At 34.8% G+C, this 24343-nt stretch overlaps 1 long non-coding RNA gene across 1 annotated transcript in view; it reads left to right on the plus strand.

The window, feature by feature from the left end:
- Positions 1-24343, plus strand: part of LOC125156733 (uncharacterized) — a 410956-nt gene that overhangs the window by 293565 nt on the left and 93048 nt on the right. The window lies entirely within an intron of this gene.

The following is a 24343-nucleotide window of genomic DNA, read 5'->3' on the forward strand; positions in this document are numbered from 1 at the left end:
GGATAGCTACATGCCAAACAATGAAATTGGATCACTTTCTTACACCAAACACAAAAATAAATTCCAAATGGGTTAGAAACCTAAATATGACACCTGAAATCAGAAAAATCCCACAAGAGAACACAGGCAGTAAGGGCTTTGACATTTGCAGCAGTAATTTCTTTTTAGACATACCTTCTGTGTTAAGGGAAACAAAAAGGAAAAATAAACTATTGGGACTTCATGAAAATAAAAAGCTTCTGTACGGAGAAGGAAACAATCAACAAAACTAAAAGTCATCCTTCAGAATGGGAGAAGATATTTGCAAGTGACATATCCGATAAAGGATTAGTATCCAAAATATATAAAGAACTTATAAAACTCAGCTTCCAAAAAACTAATCATCCAATTAAAGAAGGGGCAGAACAAAACATACAGACGGTCAACAGACACATGAAAAGATACCCGACGTCACTAATCAGGGAAATACAAATAAAAACTGCAATGAGGTATCACCTCACACCTGTTAGAATGACTAAAATCAACAAGAACCAATAGGTGTTGGCCAGGATGTGGAGAAAAAGAAAAGCACCAACTGCTTGCACTGTTGGTGGGAAGGCAAACTGGTGCAGCCACTGGAAAACAGTGTGGAGGTTCCTCAAAAAGTTAAAAACAGAACTACCCTACAACCCAGCCAGTGGACTACTAGGTACTTACCAAACGAATACAAAAATATTACTTCAAAGGGATACATGGATCCTGATATGTATAGCAGCATTATCTACAATAGCCAAATTATGCACACAGCCCAAGTGTCCATCAACTGATGAAAGGATAAAGAAGATGCATACCTATGAATGCACACACACATACCTATGAAACACACACACAACACACACACACACACATACACACACACACACACACTGGAATATTAGCCATAAAAAAGAATGTAATCATTCTGTTTGAAATGACATGGATGGAGCTACAGAGTATTGTGCTAAGCAAAATAAGTCAGTCAGAGAAATGCAAATAGCATATGACTTCACTCATACATGTAATTTAAGAAACAAAACAATGAGAAAAGGGCAAGAAAGAGAGACAGAGAGAGAGAGAGACAGAGAGAGAGAGAGACAGAGAGACAGAGAGACAGAGAGACAGAGGGAAACCAAGGAATAGTCTCTTAACTATAGAGAGCAAACTGATGTTTACCAGAGGTGAGAGGTGGGTGGAGGGATGGGTGAAAATAGGTGATGGGGATTAAAGAGGGCACTTCTTGTTGTGATGCACACCAGGGGATGCATGGAAGTGTTGAATCACTATATTGTACACCTGAAACTAATATTACACCGTATGTTAGCTAACTGGAATTTAAATAAAAATGTAAAAACAAAGATGACATAAAAAATCAAAATAAAATCCAACAGGTAGTACATGGGAAAGGAAGTAGAATTACCATAAAGTTCTTAAACAAGAGCATCTGGAAATAATGGTGTCAGTAGCATCTGCCACAATTTTTAAGCTCAAGATTTGAATTCTCAACAGGGTTTTCACCTAAAGTGCATTATGTACTTGTCCCTTGGTTTTCCCAATGACAAGAGATTTCTCTAAACACAGTGTGGGATAATGTTGTAAATGGATGCTGCACATCCAGAAATAAGCATATCTTCTCCATTGGAAATAAAATAAAAATTGGCTATATCAGAAATTGCAAATCTGAAAGTTTTTCTTAACATCCAGCTTACTCAAAGAAGTACAGCACCAGGCTTCTTTCATGTATGTATGTATTTTTAAATTCTCTTTAAAATAGAAAGGAGGGGCGCCTGGGTGGCTCAGTCGGTTGAGTGACTGCTTGGGCTCAGGTCATGATCTCACGGCTTGTGAGTTGGAGCCCTGTGTCGGGCTCTGTGCTGACAGCTGGGAGCCTGGAGCCTGCTTCGGATTCTGTGTCTCCCTCTCTCTCTGCCCCTAACCCACTCGCATTCTCTCTTTGTCTCAAAAATAAATAAATATTTTAAAAAATTAAAAAAAAATAAAATAGAAAGGAAAGCAGGGTGCCTGGGTGGCTCAGTCAGTTAAGCGTCCAACTTTGTCTCAGGTCATGATCTCATGGTTCGTGGGTTTGAGTCCCACATCGGGCTCTCTCTGCTTTGGATTCTGTGTCTTTCTCCTCCCTTCTTCCCCTTCCCCACTCACGCGCTTTCTGACTCTAAAAAAATGAGTGAAAGTTACAAATTTGTTTTTAATTAAATAAAAAAATAAAAAATAAAATAAAATAAAAAGGAAAAAAATTTGAAGTTATAACTTAGACCAAGATGCAAAAGAGTGATTCTCTTTTTCTTTCTTTCTTTCTTTCTTTCTTTCTTTCTTTCTTTCTTTCTTTCTCTTTCTTTTTCTATAAGTCTCAAACATCATAATGTTTGTGTACTATAAGAATATCCATATGCTCATCATAGGTGAGCATTATTAGAATTGAAACCTGGGCAAAATGAGGGCTGTGTTTTCACAGAGTTCCTGATCAAGTAGGATTATAAGTATCTACTGAGCTAAGAATCCAATTATCGTAGTTTCTAAACCCATGCTCTTTTTCAGTTGAAATATTGAGACTACATTTGATTTCCAATTTCCATTATAATGTGTCAGGTAGAACACTTGTATTTTTTTGCAAGCTATAAATGCAGTAGACAGGCCATGTGAGGATAATACAAAATGGAAACTTGGATCATTTTACTCTTGGAGTATTTTATTTGGTTTCATATTTGCAGAGTTATTTCCATCCACTTCAACTTGGGAAGCCCTTTCAAAACAAGATCTTATCCCAATTCCACTGGTAATGAAAGAAAACTGTTCTTTTATTGCATAGTGTAGGAAAAACATTTGTTTTTATGTTAGAAATAATGTCAGCTATGATTTTATATGACTAAATGTTACATTACACATTTTCTTTTAATGCAATCTTTAATTATATTTTTCTTATGTAAGTTACACACATTTGGTTGTTTTCCCAAAAGCTGTTCTGCCCTTCTTTACTTGCTAACAGATCTCAAATGGAGTTTCTACACTAAAGTTCTCAGCCCAAGAGGGTGAGTTATTTTGGGTTTATTTCTATAATGACATTCCTAGTCCCAGTTTTCTAATGATTGTTCTAGGGATAGGCATATGACACAGTTCTGGCCAAAGACTCATAGGGGATATCTGTTTAAGGCTTGTGGGCAACATTTTCTTCCCTGAAAACAGAAGGGATTAAGAACTCTGCGGTTTTTGTGGATGGTGTCCTGTAAGATTGTAATGCTTTAGCTGCTACATTGTATTGAGGCCATGAGAAAAAAAAAAAAAAAAAAAGCCAGGAAACACTCAGAGAAGTGCCTGATGCTAATTTTCTTGAAACATATGAAACAAATATCAGAGAAAATTTTGTGGTCTGTTAGCTGCTGACAAAAATAATTCTAACTGATGTACTAAAGTTAGTTAGTTAGTTAGTTAGTTTTCCATTTAACAAATGATAAATGTAGTTTATCCTAAATTGTATAAGTAAAATTATATTTTTTTGACAAACATTCACAAGTTATTTATAATGTCACTTGCTTTTTGGATTAAATGATTTTAAATAGATTGAAAAACATCTTGGAGTTACTTCATCAAAAATGGAACAAATAATGAGAAATGGTCAGTGTATTATAATTTTTATTGTATTTGTTGACATAAAGGGATTTATAATGAGAAATGGTCAGTGTATTATAATTTTTATTGTATTTGTTGACATAAAGGGATTTTAGGTTGATATTTGCAATAACTTAACAAAGTACATATTGTGAGATGCCTTTTGTTTCAAATAAAATTTTAAAAATATTGTCTATTATCTTCAGTGCTTGAATCATGTGTTTATAATTTTCATTTATCAGTGTTTTTGACTTAATAGAAACGTTGTCATACTCAACCATACTTTAAAATTATAACTCAATTAGAGAAAGAAAAAGCAAAATTAGCTATGTGCACTAATACCTAATGGTGTATAAAAATTCCCAAAGGGTATTTCATCATGATAGAAACAAGGAATATCAATACAAAACATGCACATCCAGTTCTTGACAAATGATTAATCCTCACTGCCCTTCAGAAAATTTGACCAAACTCTTTGCAACACAAACAAAATCTTATTATATATATATATATATATATATATATATATATATATATGGCTAGTGATAAACTACAGGTAAGGCAATATAGTCTGTGTATAATTCCTATAACTAGGTGCCAGAGTACCTGAATTTGAATCCTAGCATTGCTACTTCCTAGTTATTTAATTTTAGTGGGAAGGTTATTTAATCTTAGTGTGCATTAGTTTCTTCATCTATAAAATGGTAAATGTAGTAATTCTTGCAAAGAATCTTTGAAAATTTTAAAAATGATTGAATTACAATGTGAACACTTTAGTGTTTCTTAAAAATTAACACCAGCCTTATTATTTATTATTTTAGGTTGGGGACCCTAGTTCTCCTAAAATACGTTTCAAACTAAGTCAAATCTATAAATCCAAAGAAAGTAGTAGAACTAATCTGAATTACTGATGCTAATACAAATATCTCATGTTTTTCATGGTTGTGGCTTTTTATTTATAGCAATGTATTTCTTTTCCTTATTTTAAGATATTGTAAATAGCTTGGTTAATTTATGGCAAGAAATTTAGATATATTTAGTACCATTGCACCTAACCTTATAAATTATACTAGAGTTTTAAAAGAAACAGTGGAAAGGAAGATTAACTATCAAGGCATGTATTTAAAAAAGAGCCAGAAATAATAACTAAGTTAAAAGAAATTAACATTAGCTCTTAATTTCAAAAATGGTGAAATAAGATAGTTTTGCTAATAACAGTATTATGGAACTTAGGAAAATGTGACAGGGTGCAAAAGAATGTGACGAACTGATAGTTTTTCCTTATTGGTTTTAGACACTAGCATATATCTAAGTAGACATGTTTTATAACATATTTTTTGAAAATCAACTAAAATAATGTGGTTATTGGGCTACATCTACTAAACCGAAATGTTTGATCAGAATTTGTATTTAAGGGACTGGTCATTAACTAGATATGGTCTGGCTACTTAAAATTCATTTGGTAGAATTGCTAACCTTGAATTTTAATTTAGCAAGACTAATCAATTTTGAGATGTATTAATCTTGACGTTTTAAAACATAGTTATATCATTATGTTTGAAGTTTATTAAATCTAAATTTTACTTATCGTTTTTTGATAGATTTTTCTCACTAGTGTGAGAAATAGAAATAGATTTTGGCAGAATCTTAAGCTCATTAGTGTAAGTCAGTGTTATTCAGAAGCACTGATAATGACTATGAAGTCATTTGCTCTCTCCTTTTGAGAAGAATGTTACCTTTTTCTCTTACATACATATTTTATAAATGTATTTATACTTTTGTTATATTTTAACCAAATGACACAAAATAACTTCAACTTCCATTTTATTTGAAATGTCATCCAAAAGTTTCAGTGATTAAAAAGTTTTTAAATTTATTTTTTATATATATATTTAAAGTGTGCCTAAATATTTTATACACTTTGGGCTAGTTCCTAAGAGTCTTAAATAACCATAGTGCCATTTACATACCTTAGGGAGTATCTATTGACTTTTTGTGAGTTGCTTACTTTAACAAACATTTTAATTCAGTGTGAATTGTTGAGCCTTTACTGTAATGTATTATAGAAATATAAGATAAGCATATTTTCTACTTTCATACCCCTAGGACTTAATAGGAAATTATTCTAGGGAGGCTAGACAAGATGGTAGTTGGTCAGGGGATACATCACGAGTGAGATGAGAGTTGATTTAAGTCTTGAAGATGATTAGATACAACAAGCAAAATTTATGTGGAGAGTGGATCTTAGACAAGTTGATTACTTTTAAAGTGAATTCCAAGATTTTGTGCAGGGTTTTAATGATTAGAGATCATGTATAAACACCTGTCCCCTCTTTCTACTATATAATTGGGATCTTCTTAAAGAGGAAAATATTGTTCTCCCTCAACATCTAACAGCATACTTAGCATGGATTGGATTCTGAATAAATTTTGATTGAATAATAAATTAATAAATGGTTTGGTAAATAAGTAAATAGTTATCACTAAGATTTATATAATTCAAGTTTATATTAACTATACTATATTAATGTAGATTTATGTTTTCAGTACTGCAATGCTAAGTCTTCCACTGTGGATGATGGGTAAAGAAAGATGGTCTATTTTTGGCTTTTTAATTGGATTCTAAGTTTTATAGTTTCCTAGTATAAATTTTGTGAACTCAGAATGCTGTAGCTTAGCTGATAAAATTAGAATGATGAAAAACTAGGACATCACTGTAAGACACTCATAACTACTTTAACCTATAGCCCTAGTTCCTAACTTTTTCTTTTTTGTATGTACCCATAAACCTAACATTTCCATTTCCTGTGTTTGTTAAAACCCTATCACAGAGTGCCTGGCTGGCTCAGTCAGTTAAGCATCTGACTTTGGCTCAGGTCATGATCTTGAGGTCTTTGAGGTGGAACCCAACATAGGGCTCTGTGTTAACAGCTCAGAGTCTGGAGCCTGCTTCTGGTTCTGTGTCTCCCTCTCTCTTCCCCTCCCCCTCTCATGCTCTCTCTTTCTCTCTCTCTCTCTCTCTCAAAAATAAACAAACATTAAAAAAAAACAACACCAAAACTATCTTTCTATTTGACTACATAGAATATCCAAGTGAATCACCTGCTCAATCTCTTACTGCATTGAGCTTGCTCTTTTTTGTAAACTTTCTTGGGACTGGCTTCTTCCCTTATACACAATGAAGGAGTGGTTTTCGTTTTGTTTTGTATTGTTTTGTTTTGTTTGATTATTCAGACTTCTGATTATTTAGAATCAGGAATTCCAAAATACTACTCCAAATAGCATGCAGTTGGTCTGTCAAATTAATTTTCTATAATAATCTCTGAAAATCTAAATTTTATATCACCTTATCTGTACTGATTTTAAAAGCATAACAAGATAATTTTTCTTAAATTAAGAAATATATCTAATACATGATGAATGAATTCATTGTTTACAAGCCATGGGAAAACTAAATTTTGAAAAGCTCATTTTTCTAATTAGTCATCATGCATCTATGGAAACAATCATTTATTAACTCAAAATATAGAATTAAGTATGCAGTTATCTTTCCAAAATCAGCCCGAAGGTAAGCCTAATTCTGTACATACAAACTCACTTTTATACTGTGAATATGTAAATGGAGGTCAGTGCTCCCTTTAAATAAAAGAACAGAATGTGAATTTCATTTGGACACTTCAAGGCTTAATTATAATCTTAGAAAAAGGAGGTATTACTTTTAAGTACTCATGTTTGCAATTCTCAGATTATTTGAAATTTTGGAATTTATATGTGTAGTATAAGATCCTAACAGATTTTCTTATAAAATCTCACTTTATGTTATATCTGTCTCTTTTTATTTGTTATAGGACAATATCAATAATAGTAATTACAGTGGCTATAAAAAGTAATACCAATTATTTATCTACTTCATATAGAATAGGTCTCTCATGTTCACAAGCAAAAAGTACACATTATTATAGATAAAGTGATGTGCAAAGAAGCATATGAATTTCTAAGTATTACAAAGCTAGTAATTAATGAAATGGGTATTCATATTAGGTTTCTGTAACTCTAAAAATTATTGTACACTGTATCAAATCTGTATTTATTTACTTGATATGTTAGACTTTATCAACAATCATAAACTGAAAATAGTTGCTGATATATTTGCTGATATATTATGAGAAATATATGTATGTTATATATATATATATTGCCTAAGTATAAGAAATACATATATATATATGTATATAGAACCTCAAAATAGGGACATCATCAGATGAAGCTTTTTAAAAATGATAATTATGGATAAAGAGAAACCATTACAGTTTTATCCAAATTAAGTCTGTGTTCTTAAAGAACCTGAATAAAAATGTCTACTTGAATATTGAAGGCAAGAAAAGGAAAGTTGCTGGCCATTAAAGAAGCCATAAAAGTAGTATAAATTGAATTATTGTATTTGGCTGATACGGCTTCATAGTTGATGAAGAGAAAAAGTACGTAAATATTTCAATAGACACAAACAATAAATTTGATAAAATTTGACATAAATTTGTGTTAAAACTATTAGTAAATTAGGGGAAAAAAGAGTTTCTTAAGGAGTTAAAATACCTGTTAAAATTATTTATTCTTCAAAACAATTATTAATCAGGGAAATGCAAATCAAGCAAAGAAAAGACACCTTTTTATATTCACTGGTTTGTCATTGCATCATAAAGTCAAACATTCACATATCCTGTGACTCAGCAGTTACCAAACTAAGTATATAACCAAGGTACATTTTTGCATCTGAAGCTTGGGAGATGCGTACCAGAATATTCAAAAATATGCTATAAATAATATCATAGGAAAAAAGGAAGAAATAATCCAAATGCCCCATAGCTAGACAATGGTTGAAGAAACCAGGATGCTAATACAATAGTATAAATTAAAGATCTTCAGTGCTGTTTACTAATGCATGAATCTGAAAAGCACAATAAATGAAAATAGGTCACCTAAAATTAAAAGCTTAATGACAAGTTACTCATATAGCTAAAAGAACCAAAATTAAATATATATTTATTTACCTGAATTTATTTATGAAAGATACACAACAAAGAGAAAAATATCTGAAAAGGAAAGCAAGAAAATAATAATGAAAGATTGAAGGACATGGTTAAATGGGATGAGGGAGTCAGGAACATGGGAGCAGGGAGGATCACATGGCTAGAGGAAAATTATTTTCAAGGTCTTAGCCTCTGGAGAGGGTGGTGGTTTCATAGAACATATAGCTTTAATATGAAGAAGGAGAAAAGGAAGGAACGGGAGAGAGGAAGGATAAATTCATTAATTAATTCTAAAAGGCCACATGTGTGCCGATAATAAATATATATCATACTTCTTTGATTATGATTACCCTAATTCTTTTCCTTGAGTGTGGTAAAAATATGTACACTTATATTCAAGTATTTAAGAAACTTCTCTTGAGTAGTTGACGTGCTTGCAAAGAAATGTTGAAATATTTGCAAATTTTCAAAGGAACAGAGAGAACATTTTACTCCTTCTTTGAGTGAATATTTAGTGATAGTCTACTATAAGCCAGGCACCATGCTAGGTACTGAGGACAATGCTGTGAATAGTGTAAACATGGTCTTTGCAACATTATGAAAATGTTCCCATGGTTTCCATGGTTTTTTCCCCTCCCCCATTCCTTTTAAAATATATTACAGTTGAGACTTGGGATATTCTAGTTACCCAGGGTGATGGGACAAAGAAATATGCATCTCATGAGCTTAGAAAAATCCTGTAAATAATGTAGCACCGTTTTAATATTTCCCTTCCAAATTTGAATAAATAGTTTTAGGAATGGAATGTAATCCCTTTTGTAATAGAAATTAATTTTTTAAATGTGATTCACCTTCCACCAGATTTGGTAGACTACATCTATGTTCTAGTGAAATTTGAACCTTGGGACATTTTATATCAAACTCTTCTTAGTGAATAACTGCTAAAATTCATAAGTGCTCTTGTCTAATGAAATATTATTTTTACATTCAAGTGGACTGTAGTGTATAATAACCAAAAATAGTATCATACTGTTGACTCTCTTTTGTATTTTATACATATTGATTGCTATTTACTTTTTTTTAAATACATTTGTATCTCATTTGAGAAATGCTGTTCTTCGTGTGTGTGTGTGAAAATTATTTGTGTGTGTGTGTGTGTGTGTGTGTGTGTGTGTGTTTATGTTTAATGCAAGTGGATCAATAGCCCAGTTTCTTTCTTTTCCCAGGACTATGTTGCAAAAAATAATCAACATACTGTGGTCAATGCTACCGTAGGATTTATCAGTGTCCAAGGTCTGGGATGTCTTATTTGCTTTCCTTACACAAATTTCAGAACTTTGCACTATTTTCAGGTACACATTAATGTGTTCAACATATAAAGAACTTCAATAAAATGACATACAACTAAAAGAGAAATGTAGTCTCAGATTTCCTGCATGCTTATGATAAGAAATTTCTCCCCTCAGTCACCTACAGGAAGATAGTTAGAACCCCTTTCACTTTTTTTTGCTGAAAAAACAGCTGTTCAATGACTGTTCAGCTTAGATTCGAACATTTTACATTTTTTTTAATTTACAAGATTAACAGGAAACAGATTCTTCATGATCTTTCATGAGGAAATAACTGTGTTAATCTCAGATGCTGTCAAAATTCTTGGCATCTGATTTTTAGTCAGGTCCTGGCATTTTGTTTATATTACATTAATCTAAAAACCGCTTAGACTGATTAGCACAGGGCTTTTGACGTGCTATGTGGTGAACAGTTACTTTTTTTTTTCATTGATTCATAATTGTTTTATTTATTTTTTTAATTTTTTTTTCAACGTTTATTTATTTTTGGGACAAAGAGAGACAGAGCATGAGCAGGGGAGGGGCAGAGAGAGAGAGGGAGACACAGAATCAGAAACAGGCTCCAGGCTCTGAGCCATCAGCCCAGAGCCTGACGCGGGGCTCGAACTCACGGACCGCGAGATCGTGACCTGGCTGAAGTCGGATGCTTAACCGACTGCGCCACCCAGGCGCCCCGATTCATAATTGTTTTAAAAGGAACCTATTTGGATGATACATGTTACAACTGTAAAAAAAAAAAAATTGGAAATATACTGATTTGTATGGTAAGAGACATAGATTTATGTAGATATCTTGGTTTTCTTATGTAGCCAACTCTAAGTATTTCTGTAAAGAAAATCTCTCCTAACAGCTATTTACATTGCCTGGGGCTACCCAACTAATCAGCAAGAATGTTTGTTAAGTGACATTCATAGTATTAGCAACTGTCTTAAGGCCTCTAGTATTTTCCTATTGTCCTTTTATCTTTTGTTAATTTATTTTACATTTTGTTTATAGTCTTTCTCTTTAAATACAGAAACATAGAAAATTAGTTCCAGTAATAGAAGAGCCTTTGCCCATGTTGTTACCCTTTTCCAGTGATAGCTACCTGAATAACCATGTTTTCAAATTTCTTAATATTTTGTTAAATAAATGAATAAGTGAGATTGCCAGCGTGGCATGATAATATATCAACATATTAAATTGTACCGTCTTGCTGGTATTGTCCTACTGATATCTATCTGGCTATATCTATATGCGTGACATATCTATAGGTAGATGATAGATACATAGATACACAAATAGGTGCATAGATAGATATGTCATATTGATAGTCAAGGTTTTCAAAAAGACTTAATTTTTTTAAACTTTGGTCTCTTCAGTATAAAAAGGATGTTTTGTGTTGTGGAGGCTGTATTTTAATATAACATAGTAACACTTCAAACCAGGCATTTGTTTTAAGAATATATTGGCTGACTCAATGAGTTTGGGGATAAGCCTAGAAGAGGTACAGTTGCCCTGCCCAAGGAAATATAAAAAACGGTTTTTGGGGAACGCCTGGGTGGCCCAGTTGGTTGAACATCCAGCTTCCGCTCAGGTCATGATCTCGCAGTTCCTGAGTTCCAGCCCCAAATCAGGCCCTCTGCTGTCAGCACAGAGCCCACTTCGGATCCACTCTCCCTCTCTCTCTGCCCCTCCCTGGCTTGTGCTCTCTCTCCTTTTCTCAGAAAGAAACATTTTTAAAAAGGGGTGTTTTGGATGTGGGCAACAAGGGTAGATTCTGCAGGTGCAGTGAACACTGTGACCTGGACCCTGTGGCAGGAAGTCCAGCAGATCTCTGCAAGTTGAACACTAATAGCAGTTGCTCTTTAGCAGCTTGGCATGGTGGACCCGGAGCTGCCCTTCTCAAGTGACCACACATCCTTGGAATAAAATTCTCGTGACTACTGTTGATGGACTGCAGACCCAAAGCTTTCTATGTTCTAGGCATCCCATAAAGCACCATATCCTCAGACTTGTATAACCTTAAGAAGGAGGAAGGACCATTCCACTTGATGAAGTACTTCCCCATCATCTCTTGTGAGGTAATGCTGAGTCAACATTTATCAACTTTAGAATCTATACTATAATGTAAAACTTCTTAAATCTTAAATGCTGTTCAGCATATTCTCACTATTACACAAAAATCTGCCTGACATCCTGGCGTCGGAGCAAGATTAGGAAGACCATATTTGAGCTGTCATCATATAGCAGCGATGATCTATATTGTAACAGCTGAATCATAGGCTTGATTTATCATTTTCATGCACATTCATCAAGAAGGATCACAAAGCCTGCCTCAGCATCCATTAGTGTCTATTTTACTTCTAAAAATCATTATTTTTTTCTACGGGACAACTCTGATCAAATTCTTCCTATAATTAAGAAATGTGAAGGGAAAGGATACTTACATACAAAGACACATGTAGTAAAATAAGGAAAACTTTATAGTATTTAGAAATTATCCATTCTTAGATCAGAAATATTAAGCATCTATCTATCTATCTATATAAGTTTCATATTTATTAAAGAAAACAAAGAATTATATAAGATACTATAAGTGAAAATAGTTTAGGAAGAACAGTTTAGAAACAGGTCATTGTATGCCATGTTCCTACTCTAAATAGTCAGCTCTCCATTCATTCATTCAACTGTTGGTCATTGAGTATCTGTTTAATAGTCACTTTCTCCCTCAGTTGAATACTTACTTAATGTCTCATAGTAGAGAAATTCAAGATTCATTTATTTGACAGCAAACTGCTTGAAATAAGAAAAAAGAAGAAAATACAGAGATTCTGTCCTCTTGTGGCTTATTTTTAGCAGCTTATACTGATAGTGGCCATTTACCTTCTATCTTGCTTTATTCACATCACATTTGGATTGTAGCCACAGAATTGCTTCCTGGTGATGACTGAGCCAAACGATGGGAAAAACCAGGAGAGTCTGGAACACCATGGTGTTGTAGGTCAGAAATAAGTGAGCTTTTCTGGCTGCAGAATGGCCTCTGGGATTTGAGGAGCAATATAGAGATTATCATGCTTCCTTTTAGCACCTGGCTTTGGGGAAGGGAATTGGCATCTTGACAAAGGCTATGAGAGCCCATGGCACAGGAAGAGCTATTTGAAAACTAGCACAGAAAGTGCCCTGTCAACGAGGACAGTAATGGTGGAAGAGATGGTGTTGGCAGAAGTTGAGAAGGAAACAAAACCGGCTTTGTTCTGGCTTCTGACTTAAGGAGGCCACCTTGAAAGAGGCAGCCCCAATACATAGTCCAGGACTGGCAGAAAAATTAACTTTCCTATAAAGTGCTAGGCAGGTGTAGCCACAATGACCTCCTTGAAGGTGGTGCAGTGGCTAGACTGTGTCATGGCAGGAACATATAACATGGATAGTATGGAAGTTGACGCTAGTAATGCATGTAGTGAAATTCTCCCTCTGGGACCTCCTAGAGACAAAAATAAGAATGTGGGAACTAGATTCCAACAGAAAGGCAGCAATTAACAATGTCATTACTAATTTTAAGTTGCCCACAGTCCCCTTCCTCAGCCTGGACTTTAAAAAAGATTGTGTCACTGGGGTGCCTGGGTAGCTCAGTCAGTTAAGTGTCGACTTCGGCTCAGGTCATGATCTCATGGCTCATGAATTCAAGCACCACTTTGGGCTCTGTGCTGACAGCTCAGAGGTTGGAGCCTGCTTCAGATTCTGTCTCCAGCTCTCTGTGCCCCTCCCCCACTCACATGTTCTGTGTGTGTGTGTGTGTGTGTCTGCCTCAAAAATAAATATTAAGAAAAACAATAAATAAAAATAAAAACAAAAAAGATTCTGTTATGAATGAGAACAACCTGGGCTCCTCTCTTTGAGACCTTAAACACTGCTCATCATTGTCAAGACCACGGTGGCTTTGGAGCTGATGCTACTACCTTTAAAATCTGATTTTCTAGCCTCAGTGTACAGGTATTTGAGCCACATGCCTCAAGAGCAACCTCCACTTCCTCACGTCCAGTCCTTACAGACTTTTATCAGATCCAGCAAATGTGAGGAGTTGTAGCTTAACAATCCTCATGATTTCAAGTGAAGTCATCTTTTATCCCATTATTTCTGCCAAGGCCTCTGGTCAACCTGATCTTCACAGTCATATTTGAGAAGGCACAATATCACATTCTACACTGTGATATTTAATGAAGGAAGGGCAGTTCTCAGAGGGTGTCAGTATGCATGGAATTTGCTTAAAAACAATTCATGTTTTTCTTCTTAAAACCACTGACATTCAGATGGAGTATCATCTGCCCTTCAGGTAAAAGTAGACATACATTTTTGCAGAACTATCTGGAAGCAACTTTTCCCAAGTGTTCCAAAGCAGCACTTTCATAAATAGGATAAATTGCCTCCTGCCTTCCTTCTTTCCTAGTTTTGAACATTTAAAGTTTCTGTATACTCTAGTCAAAGAGGAATCCTACAAGTGCCTCAGCGGTACGACTAGGACTTGCTATCTACTAGCTCCTTCTGTTAGTCATTCTCTAACACATGGGCTCTGTTCTTGTTCTTCCCATTTTCAGTGAAAAATCTTGGAATGATATCATTCGTTACCAGTATTCTTTCTATTTCTTCCCTGTATTTCTGGACCTATACTACTTCATAAGGCCCATATTTCATAAGAGCAGATTTTCATTTTCATTTGGCTTGAAAATAACTGAATGCTTTAGGGCCTTGTTCAGCATTGGCTTTGGAATGTCAATTCTTATTTACTGAGAAAAAGGAAGAGGACAGGGCACAGCGTTTTATCCCCAGTTCTCTATCATCCTCTTGGATTCCTGATAATCCTCCTTCCCCCACTGCCGGGGCTTTTATTCTCATGCACCCTGGAGGGAGGCATAGCAGTAACTCACAGCCAGAGGGAGGCCTTGACTATTGTAAAAGCCAGTGCTTTAGTATACAGCTATATTATGGGAATCAAACAGTCCATTATATCCAAAATTTCTGTGTTCTATTTTCCTCCGATCTGTTTGTTCTGTGTTCTAAACAACTCCTTGGGATATAGTCTTTACTCCGGTTGAGCATTGTGTAATATACCAAAACCAACACAGGATTTCTTGAAGATGTGTAGTTTGGCTGTCTGTTTTTTAAATCACTTTCCCAGCTTACAGTTGCCTATTTCAGTTCACCAGACAGCAGGTGTTTAGATTCTCTGCTGCCATTTAGTCTCAGCACATGTTCTGCCCAGCTGAGTCGTTTTTCAGCAGGCACTCCTAAGCATTAGTCAGATCTTTCCTGGGTCAGCTATCAAATAACAAAGTCAACCATGAACTCCCAGAGCCTTCTGTCACCCAGGCCACAATGTGATATCTCTGAGGACTCCTTTGTTACATGTCAAGTAAGAGAAAAACAAGAGATGCACATTGAAACCTCTACTCCATATTAATCCACCCTATAGATATTTGATGTTTCTCTTTGTCAGTTACTGAACAAAGTGAATATTAATGGAAATGATGTTGAAACTGTATTTTTCATGTGGCTAATCAAACAGTCACCTCTCAGCAGGAAAATTCAAAACGAATATGGCTATGTGAGAAAAGACAGGAAGGGAAGAAAAAACAATATAACAAGGAAAATGTTAAATTGTAGTTGATAGAAATTGTATCAAAATGCAACCCACATAGAAATATTAACTTTTTAAGAGTTATTCTCGTGACAATTAACCATCAATAGAGATATCTATAGGCACGATTTTCCTGTGTGGATAACTCAGATGTGTGTTAGTATTAGAAAAAGAGAGCAGTGGGAATTAAGAAGAGGATAGGGAGGTAAAATGGGTAACATAAAAGAAGAAATATTTCTCAAGTTCAGCCTTAGGAGAAATAAAATTGAATCAAAACAAGAAAGCTGAGACAAAATCTCCAGGGCTTCAACATTTTCTTGTCTGTTAGCAAAAGAACTAATATGAGTGGTAACATATTTTGCAGGATTAGGATTTCTACTCAGAATTTTGGTGTATCAGTTGATTATACCTAGAATTATTTTAAAAATTTTAAATGTTTTTATTTATTTTTGAGACAGAGAGAGAGAGAGAGAGAGCGCATGAGCAGGGGAGGGGCAGAGAGAGAGGGAGACACAGAATCCGAATCAGGTTCCAGGCTCCGAGCTGTCAGCACAGAGCCCGACACGGGGCTCAAACTCATGGAGTGTGAGATCATGACCTGAGCTGAAGTCGACCACTCAACCAACTGAGCCACCCAGGTTCCCCTACCTAGAATTATTTTAAAAGATTTCAGTCAAGCGTAAAGGGCATTGTGGAGGGTGTTACATTCAATCTAAATGTAGGGAGAAATGTATTTCTCTAAATGTATTTCATCTAAATGTAGGGAGAAATATACAACTCAAATTATCAATACATTTTTCTTAAAAACATTAAATGAAGAATTATTATTTTTCTGGCATCTCACTCTCAATTTTCCCTATCCCACAAAATACCATGATGTCTTATGATTTATTTAAAGCATAACACTTGCAATGAATTTGTGTGTGTGTATATATATATATGTGTGTGTGTGTGTGTGTGTGTGTGTGTGTGTGTGTGTGTATGTATGTGTATACATATATATATATTTATATATATATATTTATGTGTATATATATATACATATATATATTTATTTTCTAAACCTAATATAGCTGCATATAAACATTATATAAATTGGGTTTTTATATTTGGCTATTTTAAAAATTGGATTTTTTAGTTTTCATGTTATAAATTACTTAGAATCTTATGGTGTAGTAGAAATACCAATAGACTTGGTATTTGGAAACTTTGGTTCATTTTACTATGTGATGTCATGAAATTCTGTGTTGAAGTATCAATTTCCTTTTTAATAAAATGAAGTTAATGAATTTTATTTCCCTCCTCTAGCTTTCCTTTCTTTGTGTTTTTGAGAGTCAATGTTGGGGTGCCTGGGTGGCTCAGTGAGTTAAGTGCCTTAATCTTGATTTCGGCTCAGGTCATGATCTCACAGTTCATGAGTTTAAGTCCCATGTGGGTCTCTGTGCTGTCAGTTTAACCTGCTTGAGATTCTGTCTCCCTCTTTCTCTGCCCCTCCCTCCCCCCCAGATAAATAAATAAAGTTAAAAAGAAAGAGTCAAAGTCAACACAATTTTTCTTAATCCCAGATACCACCACAGGCAGTCAACAAGGAATGCTATTCTTTCCGCCTAAGGTGTTTGGAAGAAACCATTGAATCCAATGAAACATACAAGAAGATTTAGCTGTTACTTCACTGATGCATGAATTTAAAGTTCCTAGCAGAGACCAGACATTTTACTATATTCATAGCTATGCTTCTAAACCCACTTATTTGACTAACAGTTGCAAAGTAACTTTTAGTATTTCACAGGTGCATCTGCCTCAAGGACATCTCCTGTCCAAACTGCCAGATGGTCAAACATCAGAGGCCTCTCTGTACCTGTAAAATGACTATACATTTATAAACACTCTATTTATTATGCAGGTAATTTTTACACTTTTGATTTATTTATGGTGGTGTTTATTTGGTACCTGAATACTGTGCATACATATTTTATATTGTTGATGTGACTTAACAGGTACTGTCATTCCATATAGTTTAGAAAATACAATAATCAAGTTGAAAAGTTTGGTTTTTATCCTTTGCATCAAAGTTTTCAAGTGAATATTTCATTTCATGACTTATTTGGTTGAAATCATTAAAATTCAGTAAGTTTATATTGTATTTAAGAGGATATTGTAAGTCAGAAGTCCAGACAATAAGGTCCAGGAGGTGTATATCCTCATGTATAGGATGCTTGTCTTCTTGATTATTGAAGTCATTATAGATCTATCTTAGACAATAGGATACATAAAGGACTATTGTGTCTCCCAGGTAAAACAATGTAGACAAAACATTTTTCTTTTAGTTTATATATTTAGAGAGAAATACAGTACAAGTGGGGAGGGGAAGAGAGATAGAGAGAGAGAGAGAGAGAGAGAGAGAGAATATCCCAAGCAGACTCCATACTGTTAGAGTGGATCCTGATGCTGGGCTTGAAGTCACAAACCATGAGATCATGACCTGAGCTGAAGTTAAGAGCCAGACACTTAATCAACTGAGCCACCCAGGTGCACCAAGTCATATCCATTTCTAAGGTCCCTGAAGAGGTCAAACCAATTTTGGCATGACTTTTAGGTGTTTGTATTCACTCTTTTGGTAGGCTGAGGATTTGGATCAAAACCAATTCAAGGATAGATAGAAAATAGACTGACTAAAATATTTACAACATATATAACCCAATGTAAAAATATTTACAACATATATATATGTTACAACATATATAACATATATAACCTAATATCTTAGTCGAAAGATAACTGGCAAATAAAAAACCAAAATAAATATGTTTAAAACCAGTATGTTGGAAAATATACTAAAGCATTCATGATATCCAGTATTGTATTAAGTTCTACTCCACATTGTGGGGTTAACATACCTTGAAATGTACCAGAAGAGTCGGACTTGGGAAGGGAGTGAGGTAGGAAAATAATATTCATGTTACATAATGGACCCATGTTAATCTTCAAAGAGGATTTGTGGATTTTGTGAATGGAGAAGTAATTATGATGATACGGTTAGTGGTGTTGGGATGTTAATTATAATCTAGAGAGTCAGGAATTCTTCACTCAAAAATCCCTAACTTAGGCCTTGGATGGAAAATCTTTTGTTCCACTCAATACCTTACCATTGGTCTATAAGACTTACTCACTGGCACACACATTGTCTAGGAAGGAGAGCTTGTTGAAAATGTTTCACAAAGTATTTGGTTACATATAAATGGTGGAGAACATACCTTAGGAGAAATATCGAGGTTAATCAATTTAGTAAGCTTGATTTATCCCTGAAAGAATTCAGTTGACTCATTCTTTATAAGTCTGGAAGGATGTTCAAAGTAAAAACTCTTCATGAAAAAAATCCCTCATTCTCTTAAACTCAAATCTGTGAGCTATTACCAGGAACTCCTAATTGATCTTACCTGTGCTGAGGGAAAGTACCGATTTTTCATGATTCATGCCCTTTATGTTTGAAGTTGATGCTTATTAGGATGTTGTTATTGAATGTGAATGAGCATAACTAAAAAAAGCTGATATAATTAGTAGTCTTTACAAGAAAGCCTTCACATAATGATCTTTTTTTTTTGCGCGTATTTGTAATCATTATTTACCATGCTGCACCTTAAACTCATAGTTATATTTCTCAAAACATGAAAAAAAATCAAAATGACTCATTTCATTTAAAATTTTGCTTGAAAAAGTGTTTTCTATTACTGTCTCTTCAGGGCATTAATTGAGGGTTTTTTGTTTTCAATGTGTCTATAAAAGTTTTATACACCAACTCTTCTCATTGACCTACTTCAACTAATCATTCAGTCTCCAAGGTCTCCAGCAGTCCAGCGTATTTCCTAACTTGTACAGCCCTGAAAATTTGCATGATGCCATCATCCCTAAAGGATCTCTGACACACAGGGCTGAATCTTACTCTTGATCCTATAATACAGGATCAGTTAAACTTGGTAATTTAAACATCATTTAAACTTGCTGAAAGTGTTGTGAAGTACACAAATTTTTCATTTTATAGATAAATCACTTAAACTGGATAGCATTCATTCCTTTGCTCAATCATTTACTAAATAAACAGTATAACTTCTAAATGCCAGGCATGATTATAAGTACCCAGAAACAGACACAAACAAACGGACCAAGTTCTTTCTCTTTTATTAAATGTTTATTTTTTGAGAGAGAGAGAGAGTGTGTGTGAGTAGGGGAGGAGCACAGAGAGAGGGAGACACAGAACCTGAAGCAGGCTCCAGGCTCTGAGCTGTCAGCACAGAGCCTGATGTGGGGCTTGATCCCATGAACCGTGAGATCATGACCTGAGCCAAAGTTGGATGCTTAATTGACTGAGCCACCCAGAAGCCCCTCCAAGCTCTGTTTCTAATAGAACTTACAATCTAGTTGTGGTATTCTAAGAACAATGTAATGAGTAGGTGAACATTTTAAAACAAAAAATATTAAGTGCTGCGTTGAAAATAAAATAATTTGATGTGAGTCTTTACACCGACTTTGTAAGAGCATGTCATTATTCCCGTTTCAGAGAAGATGAAAATGAAACCTAAAGATAATGAGCAAGTGATTCAAAGGAAGTAAATAATCAGTGGTAGAGCCTCAATGTGAATTCATGCATCTTACTGAAGTTTATCTTTATTTATAATATGCCATATTGCATGCTGCTCACCATCTTTATTCTTAAAAATTCACTTTGGTGTAAAACTTAATGCCACAAACATCTTCCACATCATCATCCTAATCTCAAAATACTTGCTTTTGTTATATGTTGTTAGGTGAGCCTTGAAGAATAATATTGTGATTTATTTTCAGGGACTAAAATGTAGATAATTAAGAATTTTTAATCATCATAATAATTGGTTACTATAATGGCATCTTGTAATATATGACAGATCAGTGTCTACTAAATGTTCCACATTCACTCTCACCTTCAACCCTCACAGCAGCTCTAAATTACAAGTAGTTTATTATTCTCATTGAATATTAGAGGAAGCTATGTCTGAGGAAGGTCCTATAAATTGTCTTCTTTCTGTTCCTTGGATGATCCAAACTCTTTCCTACCTTTGAGCTTTCAAACTTACCGTCTTCTTTGCCTGGAAATTTCCTTTCTCCTCTTCCCTTATCCCTTCCAAATCCTCATCTGGTTCTCTCCTTCAAACCAGTTCAGTCTTACATACCATCACATAAGTCTTTTTACGTAGTAAATAGACCATTACTGTACCTATAGGTATACTCTACTGCTTTCTTCTATAATTCTAATTTTTAAAGCAGTTTTTCACTAAATTGCTATTATTTACATGTTTTGCTTATGTGCCCCAAAGAGCAGTCACTATCTGTCCTGATTACCAAAATCTACACAGTGTTTCAAGCAATGCCTGGCTTTTTTTAGATTATATATATATATATATGTATATATATATATATATATATATATATATATATATAAACTAGCTATGATTATAAGATCCTAATCACTTACAGTTTAGCACATGCTTTAATATTCACTCAGTAAATAGAAATATAAATGGTATTGGCATAAGAAAACTAGGGAAAGGATAGAGATGTTAGTTACTCTGATAAGAATTTAATCAATACCTTTGTAAGGAAAGATCAGAAATTAACACTGAATCCTCACTCTACTGTATCTGTATGTGATATGTATTAGCAGTGAAATTATTACTGCATCTGTGTTACATATTAGCAGTGAAAATTATCTATTTGCATATATACATGCATTCTGGCAACTAGCTTTACATTCTGGGACAATTTTTTGCCTTCAGGAATTTGTCAATTTTCAGACTAAGCAGAGAGGCGGGGTAGAGAAAGAAAGGATGGAAGGAAGGAGAAAAGGAAGGAAGGAAGAAGGGAGGAAGAGAGAGGCACCTTAGAACTTCAGTAGTCTCCATTAGATAGATGATAGATAGATAGACAGATAGATAGATAGATAGATAGATAGATAGATAGATAGACAGATAGACCTACATGTATATGTATACTTCTATCTATATCTATATATCTATATCTGTATTTTTGTTTTGTTTTCTCTGTGATCAGTAATTATATCTGTACCTCACTTTCATGGGTGGATTTGCATTAGATTTTTAGTGATCTGTAGTTGATTTCATCTACTTTTACATGAAATGCTAAAAGCGTTTGCAGAAGTATCTGCCATGACATCTGTCAATAACCATCTGTGTTTGTTTTCATTGGAGATCTAAGAGAAACTGTGCAGGTTATTTGGGAAACAGAAGACAGATCAGGCAGATCACATTTTAAAGATTTCTTACAGGAGAGTATTAAAGGTGGTGAACCCCATAATTGGGAAAGTAAAGAAGAAAAAATTGGTGTAGAGTAACAGTAAGGTGGGCTGAACTTCCTAGAAATATTTTCTTTAACTTGGTTTGCACTCTCTTCTGCTTAATCTCTATCACTTTGATCCTTATTTTCTTCCAGACATGTCTTCAAATTTCTGAATCACTGACGGCATATTTTCCCGTTGCTAGCACTGTTATAATTTTATTCTTTATTTGTATATGTTTTGTGTCATTTCAACAAAATTTTAAGGGGAATAGAAAATAAATATATTCATTCAGTCTATCTCATTTAATTTGCCATCAAATGATGGTTACTAGTACAGAGAACAGTGATGGAAATCAGATAGCATGTCACTCAAAAACTGCCTGTATTTGTGTGTAATCACCAGGATTTTTTAACGATGGGCTAGATGGAAGAATGTTTCCCCCTGGGGTGTGAGGAGAACAGTAGCCAGAAATGGGAATCCCTCACGGTTTTCCAGTGTGTTCATGGAAAGCATCATTCACACTGATCCAGCCAATACCAGTCTTTTTAAATGTAGTAAATTCATTATGTTTGCCAAGGAACTGACAAGCTACAAGGCACAAATTTTTAAAAAAAAAGCTTCTATCTATCTAGATATTTCTGTATTTATAGAATTCACATACATGTAGTTTATTTTTTTATTTTTTTTTTAACGTTTATTTATTTTTGAGACAGAGAGAGACAGAGCATGAAATGAGGGAGGGTCAGAGAGAGGGAGACACAGAATCTGAAACAGGCTCCAGGCTCCGAGCTGTCAGCACAGAGCCCGATCCAGGGCTCGAACTCATGGACTGTGAGATCATGACCTGAGCCGAAGTTGGCCACTTAACTGACTGAGCCACCCAGGCGCCCCACATACATGTATTTAAAAAAATATCTGTATGTGATGGGGCACCTGAGGGAGAGGGGGAGAGAGAGAGAGAGAGAGAGAGAGAGAGAGAGAGAGAGAGAGACTCTTAAGCAGGCTCCACCCACACTGCAGAGCCTGACAGCAGGGCGCAATCCCACCACCCTGAGATCATTACCTGGGCCGAAAGCAAGAGTCTGATGCTCCACCAACATAGCCACCCAGTTGCCCTGCCCATTCCACCATCTCTCTATTTCTAAGGGATCTTTTCATTGCCATATAGCTTTCACAAACCAACCAACCAACAAAACAATATAGCCTTCACCAGAGCACGTGTGTGCACCTGCAGGGCCTCTGCTTCTATACATTTTTTGGCCTGTCTTAGTGAGTTAATCTTATCTGGGGCACTTTCATTTTCATGTCTACAAAAATACCTTTCTTGTCCCCCTTTTCCCTCTTTCTTCACTTTTTACAGCTTATCTTAATCTTTTTTTTCTGCATTTCCCTCTTGGACCCAAGTCTCATTTCTCTTCTATCAATGACTTCCTTCTGAAAAGAAACATCCTCAGGTTCTGTGTAACCACCAAAATAACTTTTTTTTTTTTTTAGATATTTTCTAATCTGTTGCCTCTTCAAGTTTCTGTCTTGAGCATTTCACAAACATCTTAAAATTTTTCATAAGTTTAAAACTCAAATGATTTATCTCTTATCCATCTTGCCCTTTTCAATCTGAATTATGACTGTACCATTAAAGCCACTGAAGCCACTTTCTTGGAAATAACCAAAGACAGGAAAATTGATCCCAAACTTTCTTTCCCCCTCAGTATTCATTCCCACAAACCATTTGCAGAATTTTGTTCATTAACAAGAGAATCTTTCTTGAAATCTTTACTCTTTTTTTTTGTCTTCCAATGATGCCAGTATTCTGATTCCCTTAATTCTCTCATTTCAATTTACCTGTCCTCCTCAATGTGTTGTATTCCTGCTTCCATAAAAGAAGAATGAGTTACCCATATTCATCCTCACTAACTGCATTATTTTCTTAACTATTTTCAGCTCTTCCAACATTCCCCTGTTATTTCTATTATTTAAATATCCTTGTATCCATTTACCCTTTTTTTAAGTGCAATTCTTCTGCTTTAATCACCTATGAGAAAATACTGTACTTCTGTTTGCCAAAATATGTTCTCTAGACACATACTACAGAAAATGTGCTGGAAAACTTTTCTATAGCCCAGCATTCACTCTCCTCTTACATGATATATATGACAATGTTAGGGGCATGTAGAAATCATGCAAAAGAAATCTCTTAATTCAGATCAGATATTCTAACAGTTGTTTCTCTAGAGTTCAGCCCTCTACTTCCTTTTTCTTCCCTTATAAAAATCTACTGGGGGCACCTGGGTGGCTCGGTAAGTTAAGCCTCTGACTCTTGGTTTCCACTCAAATGAGAATCTCACATCTCACAGTTGTGAGATGGACCCCTTTGTCAGGCTTGAGC

This window comes from Prionailurus viverrinus, chromosome F2 (assembly GCF_022837055.1).
Source record: "Prionailurus viverrinus isolate Anna chromosome F2, UM_Priviv_1.0, whole genome shotgun sequence".
In the NCBI taxonomy this organism is placed as follows: domain Eukaryota; kingdom Metazoa; phylum Chordata; class Mammalia; order Carnivora; family Felidae; genus Prionailurus; species Prionailurus viverrinus.